Source organism: Zosterops lateralis, assembly GCF_965231275.1.
Source record: "Zosterops lateralis genome assembly, chromosome: 24".
NCBI lineage: Eukaryota > Metazoa > Chordata > Aves > Passeriformes > Zosteropidae > Zosterops > Zosterops lateralis.
Window position 1 is genome coordinate 2747424 of NC_139784.1, and position 13528 is coordinate 2760951.

The 13528-nt window shown below is 44.0% G+C and overlaps 1 long non-coding RNA gene across 2 annotated transcripts in view; it reads left to right on the top strand.

Moving 5' to 3' along the window:
- Positions 1-10622, top strand: part of LOC310918626 — a 31914-nt gene extending 21292 nt beyond the window's left edge. The window contains exons 1-3 of one of the 2 annotated variants that reach the window (XR_014591701.1): positions 7196-7253; positions 7459-7656; positions 10346-10622. This is a non-coding gene — a long non-coding RNA (uncharacterized lncRNA). Of the gene's footprint in view, positions 1-7195; positions 7254-7458; positions 7657-10345 lie in introns of those variants that run through there. The other variant, XR_014591700.1, reaches the window with a different exon arrangement.
- The last annotated feature ends 2906 nt before the right edge of the window (positions 10623-13528 follow it).

The following is a 13528-nucleotide window of genomic DNA, read 5'->3' on the forward strand; positions in this document are numbered from 1 at the left end:
AAGCTCTCCAGTTAAGAGGTTAGCCAACAGCACCCTTCTCCATCCTCCCGTTCCCAGTCAGATCTTTTGTATCTAAAAGTATTGTCATTATCATCTCTTAAGCAACAAAAGGGAAAAAATTCCCTGAGAGGAAGAAAAGAAAAAGGAAAAAATCCTAATCTCCAACACCTGTTAAAGTTGAAACCATCCCTGATTGTTGCAGAAGGATTACACTAAATGACCTTTCAATTTCACTTTCAACTCAATCTATTCTGTGATTCTACACTTCTCAAAATTTCTCTACATTGAGGAGTCATATGATGGCCCATGTCAGCTGCAGAGATGTGAATGTGCTTGAGAATCTTTCATAGGATTGCAGAAGGGGTGAATATTGAAGATGCCTCACTTAAACAAAGAGGGCTTCAGAGAAAGATGGTGACAGACTTTTTAACAGAGCCTGAATCAAAAGGGCCAAAGGGTAAGTTTGACACAAAAAGAAGATTGTAGTGGTTTGAAAGCAAAACCAGTGAGACACTCCAAGTTAGAAATACAATTTAACAGGAAGAGGGAAAAAAAGAGGTAAAATAAAATAAATGCAATAGTAAAAAAGACCACTGACAGAGTCAGAATACAATCTGATAGCCTGTCAGTCAGGGTGTTCGAAACAGTCCAAAAGTAAGCCCTCCTGGAGTAGCAGATGTGGTCTTGTTGGAAGTTTTGTTGGAAGAGATGGTTCTGTAGGGAAAACAGTCGAGAGATGGGTCTGGTCTCCCTTTGCGGGTCCGGTGGGAACACTGGTTGTTTGGTGGCACTTGTGGGTCCTTTTTATCTAGGTGGAAATGGTTTGGCTTCTCGTCCCCTGGGCAGAGCATCTCACAATAGGATGCCGTAAGATGTCATGTCGTTGGTGAGCTTTAATGGCCCATTAACAGAAGATATCCCCATGGAGGTAATAGGAGGGTGAACAGAGATAAGAAACAATGCCCCACCCGTTTTTAACAGCTGGCTTGTTATCAGAAAGGCAGTCACCCCCTCCCTCCTGGAGTTACAACACATAAAGAAAAACCACCTCCTCAAACGGGTTTCAACAGATGGAATAGAATAAACATTTCTTTTTGGTTACAAAACCCAAGACAGAGATGCAAGAAATTTATGTGGAAGAAATTGTTTATCAAGAGGTGTTTGCACCTTTTTTTATTTGTCCTGCTGTTGGAAAACATACCAAGGTTAATTTTTTTTTTTTTAAATAACTTTAGTCAGGTTTGTTTGCCTTTGCCCAGGCATAAGAGAATTGAAGTTTCTTTTCAGGACATTGTTCCACCAGGCGAGGCCTGATGAACTTAACATCTCAACAGACTGGGAGCAGCACAGAAGATTCACAAAAGGTAACGACCATCAAAGGCCATCAATGACCATGAAGGAACCATGAACTCCAAACATCACCCCTGGCATGGTCAGAGACACCTACTCTGGGAAAGGAGAGAGAGGAATGAGGACATAATTAGCATCAGAGGCCAAGATAAATTCATAACCAATAGGAAACCAAATACTAAGAACTGCATTTGGGATCAATGGACACTGTACCAAAGAATTTCCATTGGTTTTGAGTACATAAATATCTGAAAAAATCTGGTAAAATTCATGTCTCATGGAATGAATCTCTCTGCACACACAGGCTATGTGTGGATGAAATGATTTGTTGCACATCGTGGCCAGAATGACATTCTGGGCAGAATAAAGTAATGTTTTCATTCTCTAACTGTAGATATTTTGGAATTAGGTTTGAACTACCCATCCTGGGCCCCACGCCAAGGCCAACTGTGAAGCCTGTGGCATAGTAAGAAATTAGCTGGTGAAGTGGTGACGCACTTAAAATTAGGTATTAAGGTGTTAGTGGGAGATAGTGGGTTTTCCAGGTGTTAATAGGTATAGTTATTAATGTGAACCCTTTAGCCACCTTACGGAACAAGTGAAACATTATCTATTTACATTCTTTCTGTGCTTTGTGCCAATGAAAATGTATCTGTATTTGTAAACTATCTAAAAGAGTATATAACCTGCCATTTTAGACTAAATAAACAGAGAATGTAGCATTAATCATAGTGATTTGATCTGTGTTTGCTCCTGTCCAGCTTCCCATTTATTTTTAAGGGTCCACTCACTTTATCTAACACTTCAAATGTTTTTGGAGTGGTGTGTGTTTAGTTTCATTTCTTAAATGTATGTTGTTAATGGTTTGTTCTAGGTACCCCTTAAGTTCATCCCTATATGGTTTACCACAAGTTACAGTTATTTGTCAATCTTTTGTTACATAACCCCAGGTCCTGTCAATCTCATTAAGGCCTCTCCCTGCATCTAGAAAGTTCCAGGGAGACTGTCATGTGATTAGCCAGGATCCAAGAGTTCCCTTCTTCCCCTCAAGGATTGGTTCCTTCATGCTTGAGATCACACCCAGATTTACCTTATTCGTTCCTTCCCTAACCCTTCCCCTTTCTCCTCTCCTGTATAAATCTGTTGTCACAGGGCAGTCTGTGCTCTGCTGAGGCGACTCCCTGAGGTTGAGATCGCTCCTTTTGGGGCACCAATAAACTTCCGTGGCAGACTCCTCAACAGAGTCCTCCTTTCTTCTTCACCATAATCACGCTTTGCCAACGCTTAACCAAGAGCTCATAGTGATATGAATAAGCTTTACCAAAGAAATAGTTGAAAGTTGTGGGTGTTTAATATTCTATATTGTTGTTCAGTATTTCATGTTATTGAGTTCCAAGTTGTCAGTTCTGTGTTCTATGTTAACAGTTCCGTATTCTCTGTTAACCCCTTGTTCTGTTTCCGTTGGGTGACTGTCGAGCCCTGCTGCTCCCCAAGATGGTGACTGGAGGTTTATGCAAATCAGCTGCCGACTGAACACCATCCAGACAGAAAAACCCCAACAGACAACAAGCCAAAGTTTGAAATTAAGAACCAGAAAGGACATGTTACAGTCAGGAGAGAGGGCCATCATCCCCCAGCTTTGCTCATCTTGTCGTGACCTACCTGAGACTGGCCCAGAGTGACACCCCTAGACTTTTGAGCCAACTGGGACTTCGGGTTTATCCAGCGAGGACGGAAGTCCTGGCTCGGCCCGCACTGTGCCCCAGCAGGAAGAGCTGCACCTTTCCTCCTCTGAGTCACCTCAGGGAGCAGCGGCAGCATGTGTGCAACCCGTTGGGCCCCCCTCCCTATGCTGATTAATAAAGGCATTAATTAAAAAGAGAAGAAGGTCTCCTTGCCCTGTTTTTATCAACAGGATCAGCAAGGTTTGCCTGCATAACAAGCCGCACCTTACTTGTCACCGGTGCCAGGGCCAGCTGAGGCAGGTTGGGAGGATACGGGAGGACACCGACTGTGACAGAGGGTTTCTGTTTTTCCTGTAGTTTTGGTGACAATGTCAAGGGTGGAACAGACTGGAAGTGTCACATCAGCACATTCCACAGCTTTCCTACAGGACTCAAGGAATAAGGAGACAAAACCAATTTGACACACTCAAGGGAACAGCAGATGGACATGCCCATGTTACCAATGGGAAACAGCAGCACTGCTGTGAAACCAGTGGCTAGAAATGAAAAACACACCTCTGTCCTTGGGAACAACAAGAGTGCAAACAGGATGAAATCATGCTATTTGCTTTTTGTGTGCCTCTGAGAATTAGGAAAATGCTCCACAATTCCAGGCTACCATTAATCAATATGATTAGGGTAAGATAAAAATGAAATTAAAAGCCAACTTCAGTCAAATATAACAAAGGCAAACAGAGTCAATTAAAGCACCATCAGCAGAACCAAAATGATTTCTGAATAATTCTTAAACATGGACTGATTTTATCTTTGGCATGCAAATAGGCTTTGAGGAGAGAAATGCTTGAAAGAATAGAAAGATTTAGAAAATACAGAATGAAAATAATTCGAAAATTAATAACCCTGAGTTATGCTCCCCAGAAAACCTTAAACTATTTCACCCTAACTCTCTTGTTGTATGTTAAAAGACCCCCAGTAATCAGATCCTCTTTGTGAGAAACTTCTAACAGGAATATTTCTTTCCAAAGTGTCAGAGCAGTATTTTAGTGAGATTAACACTAACAGTCCACTCTGCCAAAAAAACCAAGGATGATATTTTTTTTTTTAAGTTGAGAATCCTCTGGAACAGTATTAGATGTTTAGAAGGAGAGCAGAGTAGAGGGACAAGAAAACAAAAGTCAGCATTACAAAGACATGGAAGAGGAGACATTACATGGCACTGGAAAAACCCACAAATGTTTTTGTAGAACCATCTAGCACAGTGTGAACTACGTACCACAGTGATTGGAAACAACTGAACCACCACACACAAACTGTCTCCCTCCCTTCTCTTGAAGGGAGGAAACATGGTGGCCCTACCTCATTCGTCTGTTTTTCCTCAGACAACTCTGTGCATATCCACCGATTTGATTCCCAGAATTACTCAAGTAGACGAAAACCCCTCCTATTTTCCGAAGACCAGTTTTTTCATCATTCAACCTGAGATCTTGGCCCTTGCAAACTACTCATTTTAGACATTTGATCACAAGCTCCAGTTGAACAAGTGGGCACGCACCTTCTTTGCTTAGATATTTTCCATTTAAGTTCATCATGGTGTTTGTTTGTTTGTTTGTTTTTGTCTCAGAGCACAGAGGAGGATTTGGGGTAAGAATAAAGATGCTTTCAATTTCAGACCCAACAATAGCCAGAAGCAGATGCTCGAAGAACAAGACCTGGAGACCAGAAATGGCACTTCCTATTAAGGCTCTGTCCACTAGACATCAGAAGAGGGACTGATTAATCTCTGGTTGCTTTGTATTTTCCCTTTATGAGTATATTCAAGAGCCCTTTGTTCATCATTTTGGACAACTAACACAATGCTTCATTCACTGCTTTGTCAATAGGAACCATTCTTGAGGGTCAAGGAGCTCATCTCTGAAAATGAGCAGCTCTCCTAGACCCCTCCTCTGTCCAGGACCATAACCCAAGGGATTTCTCAAAGAAGAACCCTGAAGAGCCCAGATTCTGCTCTCCTGAAGCACAGGGCTCCAGTCCTCTTTTTGAATTGCTCTCTTCTCCCTGGATCCTGAGCTCAAACAGTGCATGGTCACTGCAGCCAAGGCTGCCTCCACCACCTCACATCCATCACCAATTCTTCCTCACTGGCAAGTAGGAGCTCCAGCTCTCCAGCCACCTGTGTCAGCAAGTTTGCATTAGCACACTGCAGAAAACTCCTGAGTGTGTGTGCTCAGCTGTGCTGTCCTGCGACCAGACACTTGAGACACTTCAAGCACCCCATGAGCACCAGAGCCCAGGAATGTCTCATTTGTCCCAAGAAGGCCTTGCCTTTTTCTTCCCATTCCTCTCATGTTATCCATCCATATTTCTGTCTTGGAGATGGCTTAAATTCCCTATCCATTTATCGTTTTAGGGGTTTTTTGTGTCTAGAATGGTCACAGCATCCACTGGGACTGGGAGAAGCATGATGAGCGAGGGGCAGTGGGGAGCCTGTGAGGGTTGAGGGCAAGAGGCTGCTGCTTTTTTGTGGTGGGGGTGCTCAACTCAGGAGCCTCAACTCAGGAGTCTCAACTCAGGAGCCACACAGCAAAGGCATCTGACTGGAATTACTGTTGCCCTGTGGGTTTTGCCTGTTTTTCTTTCTTTCTTTTCCTTCCGAAGGGTGACTGGGACTAGCCAGCAAGTTTCTCTACTCCTTTGTCACTTGGGAGCCCAGAGCCACTCTGTGCTGTGTCAGGAGCCGGGAGGGCACTGGGCCACTCCTTCTGCATGTCAGCCTGACCCTGGGATCAGCCATCACTGGTGAGCTGCCCAAAGGAGCAATCCCCTGCCCAGACTCACTGTTGTCTGCCAATGCGCCAGGGATTTTTGCATGACTATAACTCGATATCCTGTCGCTGCCCAGAAGCCTGCAGCTCCTGCCACAGCTTTGGAGTTTCTCCTATGCTTTGTTTACCACCCTGGTGTGCTCAAGTGCACTGTTACAGCCTGCTGTTTCAAGGTTCCTGCCAGAGCCCATTTTGTGATCCAGAGAGGGACCCTGGGACCAGTTGCCCTGGGGGTTTGTAAAGGAAGGCCCTTCTCCATCTCTCCTGCCTGCCCACCTGCCATTACCCACAGGCAGAGACGAGACTGAGCTCGCCCCACAGCGCCCCCTGCAGGCTCGGGGGAATCAGCGCACCCGGCCTGCCCGGCCGGGAGCCACCAGCGCCCCTGCTGGCTGTGACCAGAACTGCACCAAAGGGGAAAGTGCCCGTGGCCAGGAGAAAGCTCTGACTGCGGGTCTGGGGCTGTTTGTTGTTCCTGCCAGTGTTGTTGGTTTATTTGCCTTGTTATAAATACACATAGTAGTAAAGAACTGTTACTCCTTTTCCCATAGCTTTGCCTGAAAGCCCCATAATTTAAAAATTACAACCTGGAGCAAAGGGGGTCTTATTCTCAATTCCAAGGGAAGTTCCTGTCTTTCTTGGCAGACATCTGTCTTTAAAACTAGGACAGCCACCACCACCTGTGTGAAGCAGCACAGGCAGCAGATGGAGCAGCCACAAACTCACAAAGAGTACATTTTCTTCCATGACTTTGCTACCCCAGGGGGCACACATGAGCAACAGCCAGGCAGGAGCAAAGAGAGACACTGACATCTAAACTGGGTCCATGCTAGAGGATCCCTGGAGGCATTTCGCCCTGGACTATCGAGGGTAATTCCCAGCCAGAAGGTCACTTGAGAAATTTACCATCCTCCTGAGTCTTCTGCTTTTAATCAATTCCTCCCAACATCCCCTTAGACAACCTGCTACGTTTCTTTACTCCCATCACAGTATCATGAGAACGCACAAGGAACAGAAGTAGGGGGAGTAGAGTGCATTGGAAGAAATGCTTTGAACCAACACAAGAAGTATTGATTATTTCCCTGCTTTTTATCCAGCTTAACTTCCTCAGACTTCTCAGAGCTGTCATGTACCCCCAAGATCTTATTTACAGCTCAAACTTTCTGATACTATTTCAGTTCCTTCCTTGAATGCCATACAGTGTTTCTTCATGTGGTACGTTGGGTCTTAAACCACTTAAGAAATCATGTGACTACCTGTATAATCCAGAATTCTGGGTAGTGAATCAGAGACAGTTTTTGTTATGAAATATATCACTGTGCCTTGGGCTGGAGTACCACCACGATGATATAAAGAGCCTAGGGACCTATACAAAAAACAAAAAGATGGAAAAAAGGTGAGATATTTTGGGAAAGAAAGGAGAGGGGTTACTGTAATGATTAAAGTGAGAAATAGGAACCTTCTGTCTATATTGCCTTTTACCCTGGAAAGATAAAAGAGCTCATGGGGATTCTAAAAGGTAGAAGAAAGGCAGAAGATGAAATTTCGATACTCCATCAAGCTATTTGAAATCTATTCAATTAACCTTTTTTGCTTTCCAGTTTTGGAAGTAAATTTACCTCTGGATCCTCTCATGGACTTGCACCCATGGATAATTAGGATTAATGGCTTTTCATCTCCTGTTTTTACAACACTTTTGAACACCATCAGGAAAGAGTGAGTTATTAGAATAAGTCTCAGCAGTGTGTATACAGCTAAGGTTATATTTGGACCAGGGACGACTCTCACAGTTGTACCAAGTAAGTGACAATTCTTTATTTCTAAAATTTCCTTTAAAATTGAGGTGGGGGTGAGAGAAGTAGTTCAATGACTTGGGTTCACTGAAAGATTTCAATCATTCCTTGCGTGCACTCACTGTCCAGCCAGGCTTTCAAGCCAAATCCTCCACTTGGATCTGCTCAGGAAGGTTTCCCAGGAACAACTGGGCTGACTCTGCATAGCACCATTATTCCATGATCCCCAAATACCAGCAGGGCACTACTTAGCATGTGATAACAGATTCCCACTTTGGGCAGCACTCTGGCTCCAATTTCCTGTCCAGTGTCCAATTCTCCAGTGGATTTCCACTGCCTGACTTGGGGCAGGAATGCAGAGCTCAGTGAAAAGCTCACAGTGGTGAGGAGTTTGGAGACAGATCTGGAACTGCCTGGTTTCAGGAGTTCTGGTTTGACACTGGCACCACACTGACATTGTCCCCAGGGAAGTAATTGCACTGCCCTGGGGACAGAGGAGGAAGGAGGTTAAATAGCCTTGGGCTTAAATTCTCACAAGAGCCTCATATCCAAGAGCTCCTGGAATGAAAGACAATTGTTTCCCAGATTGTGTGGGTTCTGAAAAGACCTCTCTGGTGAGTAGGGATTATGAGAAACATCAGTTATTCCTATCTTTATTTGGAATTCCATGATGGATGATAAAGGTGCATGTCACCCCAGGGTTTTCTAAAGGAATGTGAATGTTGGGGTGGCAGAGGGTTTGTGATGTTTATCAGCATTATCTTAAAGATTCAGGTGCATCCTTCCTGAATTGTTGCTGCTCTTTCAGAGGTCTGCATGTCTTTAAAGTGCTGCAAGAACTTCTCATGTTGTTACATGGCTAAAACCTCCTGCTCTCCTTCCAGAAAGATGTGGGCCTGCCTTGGGTGCTGCCCAATATCTGTCCATATCTGTAGAATATGTTACATGGGAATAAATGTGTATTTAGGAACAATCTCAGTGCACTTCCAATTCCAAAGGGACAAAACAATGCTGAGATATCATTCTGAAGAAAGATTTGTTCTTTCCATGTTCATCCATGATTTTCTTTGTTTAAAGACAAAATATATTGAGAGCTGAACAGAGACTCTGGGATTCTGTTTGACAGTATAAAGACATTGAGCCTTAAGTATCAACATCCCTTTTGAATCAGCTGAAATATTTAGTAAGTTGAAGCCAAAATTTCCAGGATGTGAGCAACCTCCCCCTTCCGGTTTTGAATTATTTCGGGAGCTACTGATTTGCATTTTAAGGTCTTTAGAGCACAAATACTTCATTATCCAATCTATTGCAAATTCCCAAAATCAAAATGACATAAAATAACAACCATTAGTGTCACTGTGGGACACTCCAGGCATATTCTGTTGAGGCTCATTGAAGGGCAGAAGGGTTTTCCTTTCGGTTCAGGCTGGATAATTCCAGATCAAGCATTCATTGAAAATGCTACAGCTCATTACTTTTTAGAGTATATGAATCCTCTGTTAACTTTAGAACACTAAAGCGGAGGAAAAGTGCAACTTTCCGCCCAAATAAATGGTCAGAACAGAAAACACAAATCCCTTCCAGAAGCAAGCAGCGGTAGGAATTCATGGCTGTATGGTCAGGTCATGCAAACTAGTGGAACGCGGGGGGGCCTTCTGGGGTCAAATAAAACAAATCCTCTGCTCTCTGAACTACAAGTGCACTGGGTACATTATTTCTTGCTGATGATCTTGCCCAGGCAGTTATTGCAGAGAAGCAGCTTGTTTGTATTCTGTCTGTTAGGAAAGCCTGGAGAGGAGACCACATGAAAAGCCTTTCAAGGTCTTCTCAGAGAACACAGAATGCACAGGACTGACAGGCTCTGGCCAACCATGCTACAACACGTGGGAAGGCAATGTTGGATTTCTCTTGGCTCTCTGGTTGCTGTGGGTGTGGACAAGTGTGTGGTTCTGCCTGTTGCATCAGGAGAGCCCAGCCATGGAGTTCTGGCAGAGCACCATGTGGCTTTCACCTCAGTTCCTCAGCAGTGGCATAGGGCTGATGGGGAAAGGCTGTAAAATCAGAGCCCCTTGATCAAACTTCCAGCAGTGCCCTGGGATGGACAAAATGTTAGACTTGAGGGATCTCTTGAGCTGACTGGAAGGCAGACACCATGCAAAATGAAAAGCCTAATGCACCTCTATTTAGCCAGGAGACCCCTCAGGATGCTCCTTTCAAATCAGACACATAAATCTTTGTGGATGCGTCTGACAGCCTTTCCTAAACTGAGCCCTTTGTGGCAAGGAAGGCTGCTGGAGGGTTCCAATCAGTTCCATGTTTTTACTTGAAATCAAATTGCTAACCTGAGTTAAGTCCTGACATTGGTTTTTGAGATCATCCTTGTTTTTCCATATATGATTGGAGCAAGAGGCTAAGGTATTTTCATTAAAAAAAAAATTCAAAGTACCTCAATGATTTGTTGGCTTCTAAATTCTTTTGACACCAATAGTTTTCATGTAAGATAGCTGGGTGTGAGTTTAAGCAATCTTCTTTTTTTACTTGGACCTCTATTGGCAAAGAATAACTACATAAAAGACAGTAAATGTCAATGTTACAAATTAGTCACAGCTGGAGTATATGTGAATTTTTGGTCACTCAGAACTTCGGCAAGCCTGCAGTAAAATCAGTCCTGTCCAAACCTTGCTTTTCTTTACAGACATTCCAAACACTTCTGTGCCTCAAGTCATTGTGATGAAATCAAAGAAACTGGAAGAAGGTGGCAGCTCTGGGAAAGCAGCTTGTTTGGCAAGGAACTTCCTGACAAAGAACATCAGCTTGGAGATGCCCTCTGAGGAGGTTGTATATAAACAGAGCACATCCATTCTGACATCAGAGGGGTTGTACAATGCAATCAAAGTGATCAAGGTGACAAAAGGCACAGAGGTGACCTGCACGGCCAAATTCGACAAGGGCACAATAACAACAGAGCCAGGTACAGTTTGGTGGCACAGCTGTCACTTCTTTCTGGAGACAGTGGCCTATGGGGCTTTGTGTTCTCCTTCTGGACACCACTGCCCTGGGCAGCCAGCAGAAATGACAAAGACATTTGGTATTTCAGCAGGGAGAGCTGAAAGATGTTTCAAAGCATCTGAAAGAAATGGGTTCAACTGTTTAATTACTTGGAGAGACCTTATTTTGCAAAGAAGAGGGAAGACACAATGTATTTGTTCCTAATGTGAATTTCCTTATGACTAAATATCTTACCCTGTAGCACCAAAGCTGCTGCAGCACAAGCTGGAACAGCCTTTGTAAAACCTAAAAAAAGTTAAAGATTGGGTGCTTTATGAGGGTTTTTAACTAAAAAAAGTTTTATATGTTGTGGGTGGAATTTTTTGTAGTCCTGATGGTCATTCAAATGGTAAAAACAAACGAATGCAAGAATGCTTCTTTTTCCTGCATCAGCATGGAGAAATTATCTCCTAAAATTAATGTTGGAATTAATGACTGATACCACCTGAGCCCCAACTTTCCTGAAGTTCCAGGAAATGTCACATGATCATTTCTTTTATCTCGCATAAAACATGGACATACTGTAAATTGCCTTTTATTTATCATTTCACAGAAGAGGAGGCTGAAGAACCAGTAACAGGGGCCAGTGCCAGGTTTTGCAACTGCACAGACCCCTCAGCACAAGGTGAGTTACACAAACAGGCTGTGAAGTTACATTGCTCTTAGGGGGATAAAGACATGGAAATGGATTTTCTCCAGGGGAGAGGAATGAGAACACAACACATTCAGCAGACACAGGCTGCTGTTCCAAGGCTGCTCCTGCAGTTACACACAAGCCCCAGGAAGCAAAAAGCAATGCAGACAGACCCTGGGCTCCCCTGTTGTTGCCGTGTTCTCTATCATCTGTTCCTTTGCTGCTCTTCCTTTCCCTTCAACTCTCACCTGTGGATTTTCCCACTTTCTTCCAAGATCACAACATCAAAACTCAGACCATGATCTCTGCCCTCTTTTCTGGTCACTGAGCAGATGCTGAAGGGCAGAGAGTGAACATGCTGTCCATGGCTGTGTTGGGTTTGAGAGTCCTGCTGGCAAAGAGCATCACCATCAATACCCTCATGAGTATCAAGTTGTTTCTTTTCTGAGGTAAGGGAGCACACAGGTATCAAACAGTGGTTGTTGGGATCAATTTCATTAAATGTAGTTTAAACCTCTCTTTGCTCTTCCAGACATGGGGAATGAAGCCAAGAGGAAACCGAAGAAAGGCAGGAAAGAAGGTGAACCAGCAGCACAAGGGCCTTGAACAAGCAGGGCCAGAGCTGCTGACAGAGACCAGCCAGGACACAAGGCAGCACCTTCCCCTGAAGACATTGAATACTGCTCACTCCTGCCTGGCCAGCTGATTTACACTGAACAGTTTGAAGTGCTTTTGCTGTTTCCTCTTCTCTGAGGACCGAGGAGAGTGGATTTTTCCTTTTCCTCCTGCTAAGCAGATCTCCCCACTCTTCTGGCATTTGCACACAAGTGCCCAACCTGCTTCAATAGCTTTGAAAACTGCAATGCTCCCTCCAGATACATGGCCTTTGAAAAGCACCTTTCTCAGGCATGGTGTGTTACTGCCTGTGGAACTGGAGTATTACTGCTCAGGGAATTCAAGCCCAGTAGTTGCCTTATAACACTTGGGTTTAGATAGCTTCAGAACAAATAATGTGTATTGCAGATGAGAAGATCTGTGTAGGATCCAAAGTGATTCAATTCAACCAGACAACGATAATTTCTTTATTAAGCCTTTATTTTTTCTGCCAAATATAGCTCATGTGCATTTTGGGTTCCTCTAGTAGTGATGAAAATAAAGTTGTACTTGGCCAAAATGTTGTGGGTTTTCTGTGCCTTTTCTTCTCAGGCTGGGATGGAGATTGCTGAAATCCAACTCCCCTAAAGCCAACATGGATTAGAAACAGAGCTTTGATAACAGAGATTTCCTGCTGGCTGAATTTGTCTTTTCCAGACTCTGTGGTGGGAAGTGTCTCTCTGGCACATTCAGAAGCCTCAGTGAGGAGAGTCCTTGCTGGAGGCATGAGGCAGATAAATGCTCATATCAGCAGAGAGGAAACTCTGATGTTGGTGTGCACTCAGTTATAGGAGGAAGGGGCCACCAAAAAATAATATCAAGCGGTTTGATGGAGTGATAGTTCCCATGGCAACTTGGTTCTTACCTAAGAGAGCCCAGCACACACCTTCCCCAGCTCATGGCCCTCTCACAAGCTACAGGCAGGATGCTGTGGTCACCATTTCTGACTCACTTACACCAGGCAGGATTAACCCTGCCCTGCTTTTGAGAAAACAAGTTAACCACATCCTGAGGGGAAAGAAGGCTTTTCTTTCCCTGGCTGAGTTCCTGCTGGCTTCAAGAGAGACTCTGCAGAGGACACAGCAAGGTGTGCTGCATTCAGCTGGGTCAGGTCAGACCCTCAGGCCCTGCAGAACCCCAGAGAAGACCCTGAGCCCTTGCAGAAGCTGTGTGGAATTTACATGGCAAATGCAAGTCCAGTAAAATGCTCATTCAATGCATTCTACCACCATAACATTAATCAGAGAGAAGAATTTATCAGTATTTTCAACCTGATTTTCCAATGACACCCAGAACCATTTTCTCAAGCTCTCAGGCAGACCTTTTCCCAGTCTCTCAGGCAGATTCATATTTTGAGAATACTCCCTTAGACAAAACAACTGGAATCAGATGGACAGGATGGAAAGGTCAGTGATGAAGTGCTGTTATAATCCCTTAGTCATAACGTCTTGATGAAGTCTGGGACGAGGATTGGATCCATCCCCACCTCCTCTGAAAAAGAGTTTACAAAGCAGGGGGGTCCTTTCTGTACCTGATGACTCA